Source organism: Pecten maximus, chromosome 8 (genome assembly GCF_902652985.1).
Source record: "Pecten maximus chromosome 8, xPecMax1.1, whole genome shotgun sequence".
NCBI lineage: Eukaryota > Metazoa > Mollusca > Bivalvia > Pectinida > Pectinidae > Pecten > Pecten maximus.
In genome coordinates, this window is record NC_047022.1 from 718,188 (window position 1) to 740,140 (window position 21,953).

Below are 21,953 nucleotides of genomic sequence, written 5' to 3' on the forward strand. Positions count from 1 at the left end.
GATGATCTTGATCTATCATTAGTTCATGATCGGGATTTAAACGCAGAGTGAGAATTCATTGAACATACAGGTGTATATGCTACCATAAATATTGTACAATAATGATTTGCAATGTAATACTCTATGTATTTCTAATTGGAATATTTAGTGACTTTAGTACCATTCAATGTGATTTCTGGATGTTTTTTTCCAATCTAAGAAATTCATATATACTAAATATTGTTACTAGAAATTATTATACTGATGCCTTTAATCATCACATTGATATCCGATATTAAATTCTTTTGTTCCGCAGTCTGTGGAAGGCAACCACAGGCTGGTGGCGATGGATGAGTGTCCCGAGACCTCTAAAGCTGTCATCATAAAACTTCCCATCTGCTGAAAATGCTTTACAATGTAGTTTTCTTCCAGGTAAAGAAGAAAATGCATTTATATCTGCAAGTTCTAAAGCTACTTTCTTGACATCTTCACTGTAGGAAGGTGGTGAAAACCTTTACGTTTTGATACACAGCAGAAATCATCATAGTGATTCACATAATTAATCATGTGCGGAAATTCTTTAGAATGTGCAAGAATGCTTTCTTTTGTCTGGAATCCTGAACACATGTCTTTGCTCTCTCTGTTTAACAACTCGACATACTCATCCAAAGCCATGAATCTGTTGGCCACAAGCCTTTGCTTTTGGTCCTCATTCAAAATAGAACTGTCCAGTAGTGTAATCAAATGGATGGATCCAATGGCATATTTTGTTTTATTTGTCAAATTGTAGACAGGCAGTTCATATTTAGCTGACTTCACAGATCTGTCACCATCAGCCATGTCAACAGCACTGTCAAGATTTTTGTGTAACAATGAAAGCTTGAAGACATGTAGACAGTAACCCTGAACTTCGTCCTTTTCTGTTGGTGATTTTCTTTTGGCCTTGATCTGTGGAGTCACCGCATTATGAATTTTCTCCTCGTGCACCTTGAGAGACCCTACATAAGCATATGTCTTTTCACAGAAATGGCATTTTATTCTGCTATCCTTCAACTGTGATGTCCAGTAGTTCTCTGGGTGGTTTGCATCGGCCAAAATTTCCCCGAGCTGTGAAAAATATCACTGCTGGAGTCAAAGAAATGCTTTCTTAAGAGAGATCTAGAGATCTCATTTATCCAGGCATTAAGAGAGATCTAGAGATCTCATTTATCCAGGCAATCTTGTCTTCCTGTGATAATTGCTCAAAGTTCTCAGGGAAAGGAATATTTTCTTCGAAATCATTGAGCCCAAGTTCTTTCAGAAAAAGCAAGCAGCACATAGCATCTAAAACAGTGTAGTATAAGAGTTTGTATACTCGATAATGATTCCGCACGTCTCCTTTCACATTTCTAGCATTTAGCATGTTTCTTAGATAGTAAACTGATCCTCTATCTTTACCCGAATCTGTGCTGTAAGTCAGTTTGCAGATGGCCTGAAAAGAAATTAAATTTGTTAGCTATCTGCTGTAACCAAGCTTATTTAGCAGTGTACGTTAAAAATTCCCTACGCCTTTTTTTTCTGAAACCTATTTGAAATTCAATAATTAAATGAAGACCATATACTTTACAATTGTAGTGCAGCTTAAAATTTCAGTGAAATTAAAGTATTTGGGTTCATTTTAGAAGAAGTAAAAATGTAAACAGTATTGTATGTGTGACGAACAAAAGGCAACCGAAATAACATTAAATTAGTGTTGTAGTAAATAATTTAATCTTACTTCAAGAAAATTCATAAGCCTGTGGAAATCTTCTATATTTGAAATGAAGCCCTCAATCCTATCAGTAGGTTTTGCCCTATTCATCATTGCCATTTGAGCAGCTTGGAAACGTCCGTCTGTCAAACGATCCCCTGTAATATAAAAGAAAAGACATAAATTGAAAAATATTTCTGTTTAACTCACTTTTCTAATGTATTTCACCAAACTGAAAAAAAAATAGATAAATACAATTATACTGATTTTCATTGACATGAATAACACAGTAATTGTAAATAATTCAAGATTTGATTATAATTTTCAACAAGAAATGTGAAATTTGTGATTCAGTTTTACTCAGGTAATCAAGTTTTACACTGACAAGGTTGCAGTGAAGCAGTTTCTAATAATTTTGCCTTTTTGTTTTGCAATTCTACGTATTAATATATTCATTCTCAAAATCATAATTCAAACAAGCTATATTTTGATAAAAATCATATGTTATATATAATTTTGCTTCAGGGAGAGTCATAAATCACCTCCAAAGAAAACTGGTTCAACAATTGTTTCGTCATTACATGGAACTTATTTGGCTTGAAGATTCTTCATAAGTTTTATCAGTTCAGCTGTTTTCATCTCATTACAATCAAATAAGCCAAGTGGGAACTAAAAAAAAACCATAATTAATCTTAATTGTACGTACTTGGTATAATGTCAATTGGTGTTGAAAAGGATTTGAAATATCCTAAAATTAACAACTTAATCTAAGGAATTTTGACACAGCTATGCAACAGCAGCCTTTAATTAAGCAGTCTATCACTTCTATATCAATTGTTTGTTTGATTCAAATTTACATATTTAAAAATACACAATCAGTCTCTTTGTTTTTGTTATTTTGTGCTTCAAAGATTGATATATAGAGGATATTGAATGGTTTCCCGATTGATATAACATATATTTCAAGAGTATGACAGAATATCGATATTTTCACGAGTGCAGCTAAAAGAGACATTGTCAACTTTATACTTATTGGTTGTTTACCTGTTTGGTTTTTATTCCAGCATGTTGACTATGCTTGTGGTTGAGATGTTTAGGGTAAAACTTGAACAATTGTTTAAGCCCTGGAATGTGTTCAATCACAGATGTTGCTACAAGGAAAGCTAATTCGTCCAACAACTTATCTTGTTCCTGAACTGATGGTATGAATTGAGTGTTTGCAACATCTTCCTCCTTCTCCTCACTGGCATCCACAGCTTGTAATACAGTGGATGAAATTCTATCCACCACAGCAATGACATTGAAGAGGTGAAGTGATGTAGTCTTCTGCTGGGATGTCCTGTCATGAATTAAAAAAAACTGCTTACAGTCAGCACAATTACATCATACATGAATATTATAGAACCTATCATAAATCTGAGCATTTCAACCAATGAAGAAGCTGTCACTCAGAGTGATGAATACTTACATAAATTTGTTAAACATACAGTATACCTGTATACACTAATCCTGTATATCAAATATAAATTTAATCAAGTTGTTTTCTGTATGCTGTTAATGCCATGTTACATAAAACAAGTAGTTTCATTTAACCTGCACTTCCGGAATTAGACCCGGTTTGTAATTTTGTTGTTCCGGATATGTTACTCCGGAATTTAGTATCGCCCAAATACGACGCCATATTCAAGTGCACAGAGAGAAACGAATAGTATTTTGTTTGCATCTTCGGTCCCAAATAGGGTAATTATCTGAATAGTTGTGTTGCTTGTAGATTCTAGTTTTTGAGTTTTAACAGAATTGTTTACTTGCGATACGTGGCACTTCGATCCAAGTCAAACACGTCGCTCATCGGTAGGCATAAACTGTCTAGCCTAAGGGATGTTTCTATATTTACAGTTTACGTAGCTAGCCCATAAGAATATTTATTTACGGTCGCGTGCAATGAACAAAGAACTTTATCAGTGAAGTGCTATCATTGCTACAAACATATCAACCAATGTAACATATCAAGCAAAATATCGTAGAACAATGTAAAATAGGTCATGTTCTACACAAATTCAGCATTATAATTAAGGCCCCAGTATGTATTTAGAGAACCAAGTATCACAGATAGCAGTAATTGAAATGGATGCCGTGACTGGACCAGTCTTCAATACAGTAATATTAAAAAGTTTCACATTACTAATTATTTGTTCATTTTGGTGGTCTTGTTTTCATTGTATAGAGGGTCTCCTCAATTATATATGCCTAAAGGAGGCACACTATAAAGACACTAGATTGTTTATTTTTTCACCTAAATATTGCTTACTGATTAACATAATTTCATAAACCGCTTCTGTATGTATGATGAAATTACCAGTAGCACTAAGTCATTTATGTAGCATGTAATTGATTCTGTACCTGAAAGATGGTATAATGTTTTTGTCCCAGTTGTCACCCACTAACTGGTATTTAGTGTTGCCTCCTTCTCCCACTCAGTTCGAAGAGCCAATACTTCTTCATCAAGTATGTGTAGCCATGAGGCCAATTTGTTGTGAAGTGAACTTGAACTGACACAAATTCCAAGCTTGCAAAGTCTGTCTATGTCCTGGAATCATAGATTTAAACAAATAACATACTTGAAAAATGTTTCTTTTTTCACAAATATCAAACTATAATGTCAGTTTAATCTGGATGTTTTGACATATGAAAATTACTGTATAATCAGTATCACTTATCATATTGACTTAAAAGAAACTGACTCATGTATACTGTGTACCAGTATGATACCGGTAGGGATGAGAGAAATGTATATTAATAATTGTACATTTAAACTTATATTTGATTATCTCAAAATTCATAAAACATCATGCGAAAGTTCACCTTATCTGTTAACCATCTCCACAAATACTGTTTTAAAAATAAATCTTAAGGTTTGATCCATACCCTGTGTGTGCATCCACCATGAAGTAATATCATAGCTATGCCATATTGGATGACAGACATTTGATTTGTTTTTCCATGAAGTCCTGATGCCAGTGTGTAAAGTATGTGCATACATTTGTTTTCTGTTGGAGTTACCGGAATGTCACTGGCAATTGCTGAAACTACTTGAAAAGTATTCGGGGCACGGATTTGTATTTCATCATAAAACTGATTCCATGTAAATGTCATCAGATCTGTTTTCTCTTTTTTTTTGTAAAATTGTTCCGGATTGGCGTTTGCACAAGTCATTTGATTCAGTGCCGATGATTTTTGAGGCTGCACTGACAACCTCCCCTGGTTGGATTTAACTAGTATATCTAATATAGACTTTTCTACATTTTCAGATTTCATTATTGCTTTACATATTTTTTTGTGATGTTCATTCACAACTAGTTCTGTTTTTTTCCCCACTTGGATACCATACTGATATCTGAAAAAGAAAGTCAAGCATGTCATATATACTATACATATTTATTTAAAATCACTTTTCAACTCGAAATCAATTCAAAAGTCAATTTCAAGATAATCCAACTTTCTACACACTTACAGAAACTGACAAAATAAGTGAAAATCATCATGTAAGGTGCTTTCCATATTCATGACATTTTACAAGCAAATAAAACTTTTTTTTAAATCAATTTTAACATCACTTTATATTATTTAAATGATATATGCCATCTTTTTTCCATTAAACATAGTCATTTCTTATGATATTAAATACAAAATATTACAAATATCTAATTATTCATGGCATTTAAAAATTCAAATTATGTTTGTAAACTTACTACAATAATATACCTTTCAGTCCTTTGATAAACTCAACTACATGTACTCTGCAAGAGACTATTTCAAACAACATGCTGAGAACCTGCAAGTAAACCAACACACAATGCAAGAACTGATAACAAGAGGAATTACTGAAACATAAATTTTTTAATAAAGATGAGTAATGAAAGCAAAATCAGTTTTTCTGTTAAACATGTGTTGGGAACATGTGTATTGGAAGAAATTCAAGAATAGACTGAGTTTGCATACATTGATCAACCAAAATTAATAAATAAACATTGAATCTTCAAAATGAACAAACTCAAATTTACAAATCAGAATTTGAGACACACATTGCAGGCCTATTTAAAATCAATTCATATTCACCAATTACTGACCAATGGTGAATTTTTGACAGAATGCAGTACAAGTTATTCCACTTAACAATAATTTGAAACATTAAACAAATATAAAGAATTAATAACTGTCAATGCATAATAATGTAACAGAGATTTGTGATAATGTTGATTTAATTTTAATGAGCATTATCATAATTTCATTTTTTTTTCAAGATTTTGTTGTACTGAAAAAAACTACTGTAGAGACTAGTACTGTATACTGTCTGTTACAAGTTTGATTCATTTTTTGATTGTTTTTGTTTTCTATCAAGCAATGCCAAGCATGCATAAACAAACAAGGACTTAGATATAACATTGATACAACAGCAATATTAATAACAGCCTGTCTGATTTAGGAAACGAATTGAATATTTCCCCATTGTTTATACCAATGCCTATCGAATAGACTTGAAACTCATTAAATATGTACTGTCTATATTTCTCTAACTTGATCCAGTGTCTTACCTCAACTTCTCCATGGCAATCTGTTCTCGGAGTAGGATGTTGAGAAAAACCTAAAGATCTCCTTGCTGTTTTATTTTCAGGGGTGGTGATTGATGAACATGTAGTCTTAGTAGCATGGTTTGTAAATGGTGCAATTTTAACAGGTGTCACCTTGATTGTGATGGGCGATGAACATCCCTTACTTTTCTTCTGGTGTTGCATAACGGCATTCCGCACTGACGATGGATTTAATGACCCCATAACCACGTTAAACTTCTTAACCATGTCGGTTCTGGCATTACGAATTTCTTTTTCTGCTTTACTCAGTCGATCACATTGCCGATAACACTTCTGACAAACACCGTTGTCTTGGACTTGGTTTTGATGGAGGCGTAGTATCAGGAACGCTTCAATTCTCTGCACTCGTTCAGAATTTAATTTAAGCTTTCTTTCATAAAATGTTTCAATTGACGTTGTTCCATCTGTGTGAGTGAACGTTTGAGTAAAGGAAAAACCACAAAGTATGCACAAATTGCAAACCCCGTGCGATTTCCTAGGTGTCGTGGTCAACGACGCACCTAGGGGAGCCGACATATTGTTTTGAATCACTGAGCTCTGTTCGATTACTCTCGGATCTTATCATGATTAAGCGTACCGCCACGAGGAATATCGAAGCGCTGGACAGATTTTGCCAGCGGCAATGTGATTGGGTAATCGAAAGGTCACCTGAACGTGACCCTGATCGGAGCACCTTCAGATATTCAGGCGTAGTGCATAGTAAACGTAGCCATGTAACAGCTGATTTTAATCAGATTGTATGTTTTGGAACATCGAGGGGATTATGGCCAGTACGCCATATCTTCTTAATCGTTTCGATACATATAACATTGATATATGTGGTGTCTCCGAACACTGGTTGAGAGAATACAATATGTCATTTTTTGACACTTTCAAAAGTAGTGGGTACTCATACATAGCAAAACCAGTATATGAAATTGATCCACTTCGTTATAAATGTAGTATTAGAGGTGGTGTTGGTATTCTGTACAAAGAGAAATCACTAATTGTTCAAGAAATCCATGTGGATAGCCCGAGAGTTATTGGAAGTGAAATTCAAACTCACAGTGGGGAGCATATTTACTGTTTTTTGGCTTACCTGCCAGCCTCCTCGAGATCAATTGAAATGTTCATTAGCCATGTAGAGCAATTAGAATGACTTGTCTTTGTTTATTCGGAACGAGGACCAATCATAATTATAGGTGATTTGAACGTTAAGATTAAGGGTCTTCGCTACCAATTTAAAGATGACGAGAGATCTAGAATGTTTCAGTTATTTTTAGACAGAACTAACTTACTGTCTACCAATGTACAGTCAAATTGCAAGGGACCTGTTTATACATATTTTCCCGAGACCGGTAAATGCACATGTATTGACCATATTCTCGTAGATTCATGTGAAGTATTAGATGACAAAGTTATGAATGTGTCTGAGCACCACCCGATTGTATGTTCTATAAAAGTTTCACTGTCGTCATCTCATTGTAACACATCTTACTTTGTGAAATATAACTGAAAAAGGGCTCTTAATAACCGTGATATTAGCAATTATAAGCTGGAGTTGGAAAACAATCTCAAATTAATAAAATTATCTGAAGAACAAGTGTCTATCGAATATATAGATCTGTTAAGCAGAGATATTGTTTTTGCTATTTTACAATCATCGAAATCTACTTGACCTGTAACAACATACAAAAATTATCTAAAACCATATTGGTCCAATGAACTCCGCGATGCATTCAATAAGTATATGTCTGACCAATTTAATGAAATAGAAAACTGTAGTGAACTTGACCATACTTTATTCTGGCAATTGTATAAAGGAAAAGCATGTAAAAGTAAAACATGTCAAACCGAAACTGAAATACAACAATGTAATTTTACGATACCCAAAGACATTGTCGAAGCATGGGTGTCACATTTTGAAAATCTGTTTCGGGATAAACATGATGGAGATTTTGATAATACATTCCAAAGAGAAATTATCAACTGTGTTAATGAAATTGAAAATAAAGTTCATAATGAGGTAGACGTATACCTAAATGAATGCATCACCACCTCGGAGTTTGTCGTGGTGTTTAGAGGTCTAAATCTAAGAAAGCAGGAGGATGGGACGGAACAGTATATGAACACATTAAACATGGTGGAACAACACTTCCTGAACATATTGTCACCTTATTTAATAATGTTATAAAAAAATGAATATACTCCAAAAGACTGGAAGAAAGGTATAATTATAACTGTATATAAAGGTCAAGGTAAACAGAGAGAAGACCCCAATACCTATCGGGGAATTACATTGTTATCTGTTTTATTTAAAATGTTTGAAATGGTTTTATCACAAAGAATACGAGTTTTAAATTCCCACCTGTTTCCAAATAGACAACAGACTGCTTATCAAAAGAATCTGTGTAGTTTATGCACATCATTTAGTCTTCATGAATGTATTAGTCATAATATTGAATACGGTTCCAAGTACATGTTGCTTTTTTAGACAGTAACAAAGCGTTTGACACTGTGTGGCACGCTGGATTATTGTATAGAATATATGAATTGGGACTAAACGCCAAGACGTGGATTTTACTAAAATGTATGTACACAAATGTTAAAAGTTGTGTTTTATTTAATGGATTACTTTCCTCCCTGCTTAAAATGGAACGTTGAATATTGCAAGGAGGGGCTTTGTCAGCCAAGATGTATTTAGTATTCATTAATGAATTATTAAATGAAATAGAAAGTTGTGGCTTAGGTGCAGCAATAGTTGATTTAAATGTTAATGTTCCTACACAGGCAGACGATATTTGTCTAGTGAGTACGGGTCTTAAAAGTCTTCAGAAAATGATATCAATATGTGAGAATTATAGCAAAAAAGGCGGTTTTCATTCTTTGCTGTAAAAAGCAAAATTGTAACTTTCATCAAGCCAAATAGTAGAACTTTTATTTTGTATAATGAGCTTCATCTCTATAATTGTATAATGCCACGGACTGACAGCATTACACATGTTGGTATTGTTTTAAACTCTCAACGGAACTCTTTCGAGAGAACAGCATTAGCTTGTAATAAGTTACGATCGGGTACAATGTCCCTCGTCCGTTCTGGTGCATATCCTTGTGCCCTCAATCCTCTAACAGTAACGAAGCTTATTAAAATTAAAGTTTATCCATCCGTCTTATGCGGGTGTGAGCCTTGGCAGTTGACAAAAACCGAAATACTAATGCTAGAAAGAACACAGCATTTTATTGTTAAATCTATTGAAGGGTTTGAAAAAAGAACCAGAACAGACATGTGTACATCTTTACTCGGCTGGACCTCTATCGAGGTATATATAGACATTAGACATGTGTACATCTTTACTTGGCTGGACCTCTATCGAGGTATATATAGACATACAGACATGTGTACATCTTTACTTGGCTGGACCTCTATCGAGGTATATATAGACATACAGACATGTGTACATCTTTACTCGGCTGGACCTCTATCGAGGTATATATAGACATACTAAAGTGTGTACATCTTTACTTGGCTGGACCTCTATCGAGGTATATATAGACATACAGACATGTGTACATCTTTACTTGGCTGGACCTCTATCGAGGTATATATAGACATACAGACATGTGTACATCTTTACTCGGCTGGACCTCTATCGAGGTATATATAGACATACAGACATGTGTACATCTTTACTCGGCTGGACCTCTATCGAGGTATATATAGACATACAGACATGTGTACATCTTTACTCGGCTGGACCTCTATCGAGGTATATATAGACATACAGACATGTGTACATCTTTACTCGGCTGGACCTCTATCGAGGTATATATAGACATTAGACATGTGTACATCTTTACTCGGCTGGACCTCTATCGGGGTATATGTTGACATACAGACGTGTGTACATCTTTACTTGGCTGGACCTCTATCGAGGTATATATAGACATACAGACATGTGTACATCTTTACTCGGCTGGACCTCTATCGAGGTATATATAGACATACAGACGTGTGTACATCTTTACTTGGCTGGACCTCTATCGAGGTATATATAGACATTAGACATGTGTACATCTTTACTTGGCTGGACCTCTATCGAGGTATATATAGACATTAGACATGTGTACATCTTTACTTGGCTGGACCTCTATCGAGGTATATATAGACATACAGACGTGTGTACATCTTTACTCGGCTGGACCTCTATCGAGGTATATATAGACATACAGACATGTGTACATCTTTACTTGGCTGGACCTCTATCGAGGTATATATAGACATACAGACATGTGTACATCTTTACTCGGCTGGACCTCTATCGAGGTATATATATAGACATACAGACATGTGTACATCTTTACTTGGCTGGACCTCTATCGAGGTATATATAGACATACAGACATGTGTACATCTTTACTCGGCTGGACCTCTATCGAGGTACATATAGATATACAGACATGTGTACATCTTTACTTAGCTGGACCTCTATCGAGGTATATATAGATATACAGACATGTGTACATCTTTACTCGGCTGGACCTCTATCGAGGTATATATAGACATACAGACATGTGTACATCTTTACTCGGCTGGACCTCTATCGAGGTATATATAGACATTAGACATGTGTACATCTTTACTCGGCTGGACCTCTATCGAGGTATATATAGACATACAGACATGTGTACATCTTTACTCGGCTGGACCTCTATCGAGGTATATATAGACATTAGACATGTGTACATCTTTACTTGGCTGGACCTCTATCGAGGTATATATAGACTTACAGACATGTGTACATCTTTACTCGGCTGGACCTCTATCGAGGTATGTATAGACATTAGACATGTGTACATCTTTACTTGGCTGGACCTCTATCGGGGTATATATAGACATACAGACATGTGTACATCTTTACTTGGCTGGACCTCTATCGAGGTATATATAGACATTAGAAATGTGTACATCTTTACTTGGCTGGACCTCTATCGAGGTATATATAGACATTAGACATGTGTACATCTTTACTTAGGCTGGACCTCTATCGAGGTATATATAGACATTAGACATGTGTACATCTTTACTTGGCTGGACCTCTATCGAGGTATATATAGACATACAGACATGTGTACATCTTTACTCGGCTGGACCTCTATCGAGGTATATATAGACATTCAGACATGTGTACATCTTTACTCGGCTGGACCTCTATCGAGGTATATATAGACATTAGACATGTGTACATCTTTACTTGGCTGGACCTCTATCGAGGTATATATAGACATAAGACATGTGTACATCTTTACTTGGCTGGACCTCTATCGAGGTATATATAGACATTAGACATGTGTACATCTTTACTCGGCTGGACCTCTATCGAGGTATATATAGACATTAGACATGTGTACATCTTTACTCGGCTGGACCTCTATCGAGGTATATATAGACATACAGACATGTGTACATCTTTACTTGGCTGGACCTCTATCGAGGTATATATATAGACATACAGACGTGTGTACATCTTTACTCGGCTGGACCTCTATCGAGGTATATATAGACATTAGACATGTGTACATCTTTACTTGGCTGGACCTCTATCGAGGTATATATAGACATTAGACATGTGTACATCTTTACTCGGCTGGACCTCTATCGAGGTATATATAGACATTAGACATGTGTACATCTTTACTTGGCTGGACCTCTATCGAGGTATATATAGACATACAGACATGTGTACATCTTTACTCGGCTGGACCTCTATCGAGGTATATATAGACATTAGACATGTGTACATCTTTACTTGGCTGGACCTCTATCGAGGTATATATAGACATACAGACATGTGTACATCTTTACTTGGCTGGACCTCTATCGAGGTATATATATAGACATACAGACATGTGTACATCTTTACTTGGCTGGACCTCTATCGAGGTATATATAGACACACTGCGGTACATGTGTCGATACTGTGGTACATGTGTCGATACTGTGGTACACGTGTCTATACTGTGGTACACGTGTCGATATTGTGGTACACGTGTCGATACTGTGTACACGTGTCGATACTGTGGTACACGTGTCGATACTGTGGTACATGTGTCGATACTGTGGTACATGTGTCGATACTGTAAATAAACAATATGTGTTATCAAATATTATGCAAACGGCATTGATAGTGTCGTACGTTGATAACATATAGAAATGAACTATAGATAGACAGTGTCATAGTTCATTTCTATATGTTATCCACGTACAACACTATCAATCTATAGTTCATTTCTATATGTTATCCATGTAAAACACTATCAATCTATAGTTCACTTCTATGAGTTATCAACGTACGAACCAAAATTCCTGATATCTGTATCGTGAATGGAAGTAGTAGTTTCATGTAATCAACTGACAAAAACCCCAATGACAACAAAATAAATTAGTGACAACCATATAAAACCAGCAAACTAAAACATTGACAACCATATAACAACATACAAAATAAAACAGTGACAACCATATAACAACATACAAAATAAAACAGTGACAACCATATAACAACATACAAAATAAAACAGTGACAACCATACAACATACAAAATAAAACAGTGACAACCACATAACAACATACAAAATAAAACAGTGACAACCACATAACAACATACAAAATAAAACAGTGACAACCACATAACATACAAAATAAAACAGTGACAACCACATAACAACATACAAAATAAAACAGTGACAACCACATAACAACATACAAAATAAAACAGTGACAACCACATAACAACATACAAAATCAAACAGTGACAACCACATAACAACATACAAAATAAAACAATGACAACCACATAACAACATACAAGTAAAACAGTGACAACCATATAACATACAAAATAAAACAGTGACAACCATATAACAACATCCAAAATAAAACAGTGACAACCATATAACAACATCCAAAATAAAACAGTGACAACCATATAACAACATACAAAATAAAACAGTGACAACCATATAACAACATACAAAATAAAACAGTGACAACCATATAACAACATACAAAATAAAACAGTGACAACCACATAACAACATACATAATAAAACAGTGACAACCACACAACAACATACAAAATAAAACAGTGACAACGTCATAACAACATACAAAATAAAACAGTGACAACCATATAACAACATACAAAATAAAACAGTGACAACCACATAACAACATACAAAATAAAACAGTGACAACCACATAACAACATACAAAATAAAACAGTGACAACCACATAACAACATACAAAATAAAACAGTGACAACCACATAACAACATACAAAATAAAACAGTGACAACCACACAACAACATACAAAATAGAACAGTGACAACCACATAACATACAAAATAAAACAGTGACAACCACATAACAACATACAAAATAAAACATTGACAACTATATAACAACATACAAAATAAAACAGTGACAACCATATAACAATACAAAATAAAACAGTGACAACCAGCCAACAAGCAACAAATAAGACAGTGACAACCAGCCAACAAGCAACAAATAAGACAGTGACAACCAGCCAACAAGCAACAAATAAGACTGTGACAACCAGCCAACAACCAACAAATAAGACAGTGACAACCAGCCAACAACCAACAAATTAAAACAATGACAACCAGCCAATAACTAACAATGAAAACAATGACAACCAGCCAATTACAATGTTATGGTGTATTGTTGAAGGGATGTATAACGCAGTAGATTGGAGACGCTTTATACGAGTCAAACGTGTTCGAAATATTTGTGCTCAGTTTACCGAGATGGAAACCTTCTGTTCCCTCAACGGTTCTTTTCAGACATAAATGTCTTACCCAAATCACACGTGTAATATACGACCTCCCTCTATGTGCGAGATGCATGTGTGTGTTAAATATATACTTGTTTTAGGAGGAGGCTAAGATATATTCGTCTCCTTGCCCAAGAATTGCTCTGGTTAGTTTGCTTTTATGAATTATCATTGTGAATATTAAGATAACGAATACAAATGTCGAACATAAACGGAGGTTATGTCCCTTTGTACCACGTGAAAATGAGAACTATGGGTTACTTATCATACATATTAATCTAAAGGTGCATCAACGATCTATATTTTACATTTATATAAAGTTGATACTGGCTACTTTTACGTTTATATAAAGTTGATACTGGCTACTTTTACATTTATATAAAGTTGATACTGGTTACTTTTACATTGATATAAAGTTGATACTGGTTACTTTTACATTTATATAAAGTTGATACTGGCTACTTTTACATTTATATAAAGTTGATACTGGCTACTTTTACATTTATATAAAGTTGATGCTGGCTACTTTTACATTGATATAAAGTTGATACTGGTTACTTTTACATTTATATAAAGTTGATACTGGCTACTTTTACATTTATATAAAGTTGATGCTGGCTACTTTTACATTTATATAAAGTTGATACTGGTTACTTTTACATTTATATAAAGTTGATGCTGGCTACTTTTACATTTATATAAAGTTGATGCTGGCTACTTTTACATTTATATAAAGTTGATACTGGTTACTTTTACATTTATATAAAGTTGATGCTGGCTACTTTTACATTTATATAAAGTTGATACTGGTTACTTTTACGTTTATATAAAGTTGATACTGGTTACTTTTACATTTATATATAGTTGATGCTGGCTACTTTTACGCAGCCATTTGTTGCATACATAACATAGAAATACATAAATAAATGGCAGGCTCTTCCTTCTTACGAACACACGATCTGGGTCAAGACATTCAGTCTAAAATGGACACACAGTCCTAAATACACGATCATATTTCAGTAGACGTGAGTGGTGGGATCCAGTAACAGTAAAAACACGTTCCTCCTTACACTATTGCAAATTCCAAAAGGCAAATAACGTATATGGTCATTTCCACAGTTTTATGAACGCCTTATTGATTAAATACTTTGAAATTATTTGGCAGAACTAAAATGAAATGATTAAAATGTCTAAAGACATTTCTTTCATTATATCACAGCGGAAAACGAAACGCAAATTTACTTTCGATAGTTATTCATTTTCATGATTCTTTGATGATGTGTAAATTGTGTGGATCTTACGAAAACATTGTTTTAATGAATACATTTTGATGATTTTGTTGTCAAATCAGAAACGGTGTTTGCGTGAATACTGTTATAACAAGGGTAGTCCGTACGCCGTTTCCTGGTCCAAATCCGGAGCCTTTCTGCCCACCCCTGGCATCAGTCGGTGCACTTACTCTCATTTACATTGCCCCCATCAAAGTGTTTATTGTTATCAATCAGCTCCTGTATAAGGGTCTGCGTGAGTTGAGCGACCTTTTCATGTGACGTTAACGTGCTTTCCAACCCCCCTGTCTAGTTCGTCCCACAAATGCTCGATTGGGGATAATTCCGGACTGCATTGTAGCCAATCAACAACTGGAACGTTGTTTTGAGCCAGAAAGTCACGACAAACACTAATTGCATGGGGCCTCCCGGTGTCCTGCTTCAACGTAAGGATACTTTGATGGGTAAGATGGAGAACGTGCGGTTTCAAGACCTGATCCGGAAACCTTTCTTCTGTAAGATTAACATCGATAACCATGGGAGGTGTGTTCACGCCTTGAGATATCTATTCCCATACCATAACAGACCCTCCCCAAAATCTGTCGCTTTCCGTTACACATATTATCGAAATAGAGTAAATATTTTATATTTAAAAAAAAAATGAGTGAATATGATATGCTAAGTCCACAATTTATAGGCCCACAAATCGCGTAGTGTATTGATGCACGCTCGATCTAAAATCACGTGACAGAGGTGATTGTAAACAACTCCTTTTGTAGCAGGAAAGGGAGGTGTGTATCTGATCGCGAAAAGTTAGAGTTCCGGAAAATTGCTGGACTTGAAAGGCGCGATTCGTATAAAAACGCCGGCTTATAAGCGCGCTCTTCCCGTATTGCTGGTGTCGGGAGTGTAGACAGAATGGAAACATCAGAGGACGACTCTATTTATGTAACTTTGATGAACTGTGAATAATGCTGGATATGTTTTAGTCAATATTTAAGTACTGGATTAGTTAAGAGGATTTCCTATGGTTGAAAAGGGAATATATTTTATTTTATTTCAGCTTTGCTCGGAAATTTTCATAAGACCAACTTGTTCTTTTCGTCTAAACCCCAGGTCAGACATGCATTAGATAACGTACTGTAGCTGAACGTGCGTGCTTGAAATAACGCTTAGCAAGTTGAACAACGTTAACTTGTAAGAGTAACGTCCCTTCATTTTGAAAGTAAAATTAGCAGGTGGGTAAGAAATAGTGTATATAGTTTATGATTATAAATTTATTGGTTAAAGAAGATATTTTACCGGTATTTGTGATTATTTTTGGTAGAATCACATGTTTAATATACACATTTTTGTACACACAATATACACTACGCGATTTGCATGCCTGTAAGTAATGGACTAATCATATTTTCTGAATCACACATCGAAGGAAGTGCGGACACAAAAGAAAGCACTAGTTCTTAAATTAACCGTTTACGACTAACATCTATTCCGTCTGATAGGACTTAAATTGGTGTCCCGTGTGAGAATATCTAACTTGCACGATAAAGATCCCTCGGCGGTGTTTTGGTGTGATAACGCCGGCTTAGATGATTGGGTATTTTAGGCCGGTATCTAATATTTCGAAATTATTTAGTAGGTGTTTATATGGACGTCAAAAACCTTGATAAACCAAATTCACAGGGTTGGGTCTCTCTTCTCCCTTCATCTTCGCTAGGATAAGCGTAACTGATACTAAACAGTGCTAGGTTAGGACCCATTCGAATCTGGGAGTCGCTTTCAAAAATAATCACACCATCAATTAGACAGGCGACTCTCTTCCACCCCACTTTCCTGTTTAATTTTATACTTTTCCCATTCTACTCAATTTCCTATCTATTCTCATCCGCTGAAAGACCATAAGGCCGTAATAGCGGATTGAAAAAAAGCCCCGTTAAATAGATAAATTAATATATTATGAATAAAGTTATTTCATATTTAAAGAACTGAACGAATATTCTGATACTCTAGGGGCCGCGGTAGCCAAGTGTTTAAGGTGTCCCGACACTTTAACACTAGCCCTCCACCTCTGAGTTGCGAGTTCGAAACCTACGTGGGGCAGTTGCCAGGTACTGACCGTAGGCCGGTGGTTTTTCCCCGGGTACTCCGGCTTTCCTCCACCTCCAAACCTGGCACGCCCTTAAATGACACTGGCTGTTAATAGGACGTTAAACAAAAACAAACCAAACCAAAGTGATACTCTGTTTCAGGTTCAATAATTTTGTTTTATTTTCAAAGAGATACAGATACAAGAATACATAGGGGCTAGCATTCGCCATGCTTCTTTCTTCCTACTGCATTAAGTGTATTCCTGTGTGTTGTTTAAATACCGATGGGAATGGGACACTAAGACATTTGGAAAGTCTAAAATTGTCTATTTATCTATTTTTTCAATGTTTTTTTCTTTCATTTCGTTTCGTTTCGTTTTGTTTGCTTTTGTTTCGCACTTTACAGGTACCCTCGTCAAAGCCCTATTAGAACGATGAGCTGAAGTGTAAATGGAACTCTGTAGTCGAAAAGGAACGTTCGTGTCTTAGATATGGGGATAACCAAAAGTCCCAAAACGTCATCTGAAGCAACTATTCTGTATAGAACGTAAGGAATTCGACAATTTACACCGGAGGATCAAACGACAGTTTCAGGCACAACAAGTGAATGAATTACACAATAAACTAGGCCAATCTAATTCAAGAGATTTCTGGAAGGACATCGGAAATATAGAAGTAGCTAATGAAAGGTCTACACATATACCTCTTCAAGTTAAAGATGACTCTGGAAATGTCATGAATGATACGAGCCATGTTCTCGAACGTTGGCGATCATATTGCGAGAGTGTGTACGGTACAAACGACGCCGAAGCCACAGCGTACGACGACGATCACTTTAACATGATTAAAGGGTATGTAGCAAACAACACGGTGCCATTTAACATGACTTGATTGAAGAACTTAATGCTTCGGAGCTGAGTATTGACATCGACGGCATCAGTCTTTGTTGTCTCTTTTATGCTGACGACATTGTGTTAATGATGTCATCAGAAGACCGACTCCGATCCTGGTCGAACTACAGATGATCGAGATGACACTCTGTAATTCTAATGGTACTGCACTATGTTATCTATTAACTGACAAGCTGCCAATGACCACTGTTAAATCGTTTATCTATTAACTGACAAGCTGCCAATGACCACTGTTAAATTGTTTATCTATTAACTGACAAGCTGCCAATGACCACTGTTAAATCGTTTGTCTATTAACTGACAAGCTGCCAATGACCACTGCTAAATAGTTTATCTATTAACTGACAAGCTGCCAATGACCACTGTTAAATCGTTTATCTATTAACTGACAAGCTGCCAATGACCACTGTTAAATCGTTTGTCTATTAACTGACAAGCTGCCAATGACCACTGTTAAATCGTTTGTCTATTAACTGACAAGCTGCCAATGACCACTGTTAAATCGTTTATCTATTAACTAACAAGCTGCCAATGACCACTGTTAAATCGTTTGAAGTTGGTTATTTTAATGAATACTCGGACCATGTACCTATATTTGTTACATTGGATTCTGTTTTTACACAATGTAATTGTTACTCTGCTTTGACATTAAGTATTCCACCATATCTAAGGTAGAATGGTCTGACGAGGCTAAAAGAAATGAGACTAACCCTATATTTGAAAATAAATGTTTATCTCTCCTTTTATTGAAAGTGTCGTCGATCAGCTTATTGACTCAAAGGAAAGAAAAACGTTGGTTCGATGATAATTGTAGAATGCTATATCTAAAAAGGTATAAATGCCCATTATCGTCATTTAACGGGGAGAGGTCTTTTACAAACAGGGTAAATCTCTCCCAAGCTAAAAAAACAAAAGCAATATAAAACATTTGGGAGGAAGTGGAAGCGAGATTATTTGAGAATGGAAGGTAACATGGTCGATTTATTGAAATGTGATAACCCTAAAGCATTTTATCGTAATTTCTCTAAGTGAAAGACTTGTGAAACTTGTGATTTATCATTGCCGGATTTCTTTCCAATATTTCAACAGCCAAGCTTGTGTATCGAATAGGATATATTTGAAAAACAGAAATATTAAATGTGTATATCTTGAGCTAGAAGTACATTTTAGTCTTTAGAGATCATTGTTGTTATTAAGGAATTATTTAAAGGCAAATCTGCAGGTATTGATTTGATTATGAACAAAAATTGTATAGACTATTTTCCTGGGACAGTGTAACTTTACATAAGAACAACATCAGTATTTACAGGGTAATAACATTAATGGGTTAGATTGTTTACTTCGTTGTTAAATAAACTTTTGTTACAATGGCGTGCAAGAGAGAACATTGTTACTGATGCTCAATTTGGTTTCAAATCTGGGCTTGGAACAAGGGACGCTATTTTTGCGTTGTATATTTATTATCAATTCACTAGATCAAAACACGACTCTACTGCGTATTAGTAGACTATAGCCAGGCTTTTGACAGCGTAACTCATCAGAATTTATGGTACAAACTTTGGAAAAGCGATATTAGACGTAGAATGTTAAATGTTATTATATCGATTTATAATAATGTACGTTCATGTGTGAAATTACGTGGTAAACTATCCGCCATGATTGATATATACATGTCGGTTTATTACAAGCGGAATCGTTGTCGCCTATGTTTTTTTTTATTATACCGTCATCGATATGCTTAATGGATATATCAATGCAATATAATCAAATTGTAAGGATTGCACTCGATAATGAATTGGTTTTCGCGGTTTATTTAGAGTGCACTTCGGTTTTCGGTTTATACATCAATATACCAACTTATTATCAAATGCAATTCTTAAGTATTGTCAACAATCATGTACCACATGTTTGTTGCCTTGTATAAAAATTTGAAGTTAAGGTATATACCAAAGGAGAGAAAAAAACACAATAATATATTTGATAAATTTAGGTTTATTAAGCGGATGTAGACATTTAAACTTGCGGACGTATTAATCAACTATTAAACAAATTATATTTCCGTATCAGTCATCAACACATATTTGGAATTCTATAAGAAAACGGAGCTAAGAAGCGTGAACTCGCTCATCTTGTGAGGTCTGTGATATTGTACTCAACTGTAATAAAAACCGCTTGTATTTAAGGTCTCACACAACTATTTCAGCTAATCAGTCCCTGAAGAAAATGTATTTCTTAGGTTTGTAGGCAGTTTTTTTCCGGTTATAACATTGGTATTTTCTGTAAACGAGAATAAAGAGTAGGGTCCTGGATTTGGAAAATCAAAAATATACACTCCTAGTAAAAATAGAATGACGTAGGATTACAGGTGTAAAAAGGCGGGGATTCCCCAGGTGAGGGTTCACCATGCCATGGAATAACATATAGTGAAATAATTAGTTGTGTGACACCATATAATTCCTTCAAATCTTATCAAAGTATAGGTTTATATATTGCACTTGTCAAACAACAACTCACATTTCAATATAATGTAAATTCCCTCTTATATAACTAAAGTAAGTAACCAGAATAAACCACGAACAAGTTTTCTAACACGACATCAAATACTGCACTAATCAGCATAACTAGTATCACTTTGTGGAGTCGTGAAAGAAGAACTGACTTCATATTCAATCTAGAAATCAAGGGAACCGTAGGACCTAAATGATCACATACCTATTAATAGACAAGTCCCGCCTAAATGATCACATACCTAATAGTAAACAAGTCCGTAATGAATGATCAGATACTGATAAACAAGTCACTACTAAATGATTACATACTGATCAACAAGCCACTACTAAATGATTACATACTGATAAACAAGTCACTACTAAATGATCACATACTGATAAACAAGTCACTACTAAATGATCACATAATGATAAACAAATCACTACTAAATGATCACACACTGATAAACAAGTCACTACTAAATGATCACATACTGATAAACAAGTCACTACTAAATGATCACAAACTGATAAACAAATCACTACTAAATGATCACACACTGATAAACAAGTCACTACTAAATGATCACATACTGAAAAACAAGTCCCTACTTAATGATCACATACTGAAAAACAGGTCACTACTAAATGATCAGATACTGATAAACAAGTCACTACTAAATGATCACACACTGATAAACAAGTCTCTACTAAATGATCACACACTGATAAACAAGTCACTACTAAATGATTACATACTTATAAACAAGTCACTACTAAATGATCACATACTGATAAACAAGTCACTACTAAATGATCACATACTGAAAAACAAGTCCCTACTTAATGATCACATACTGAAAAACAGGTCACTACTAAATGATCACATACTGAAAAACAGGTCACTACTAAATGATCACATAATGATAAACAAGTCACTACTAAATGATCACATACTGATAAACAGGTCACTACTAAATGATCACATAATGATAAACAA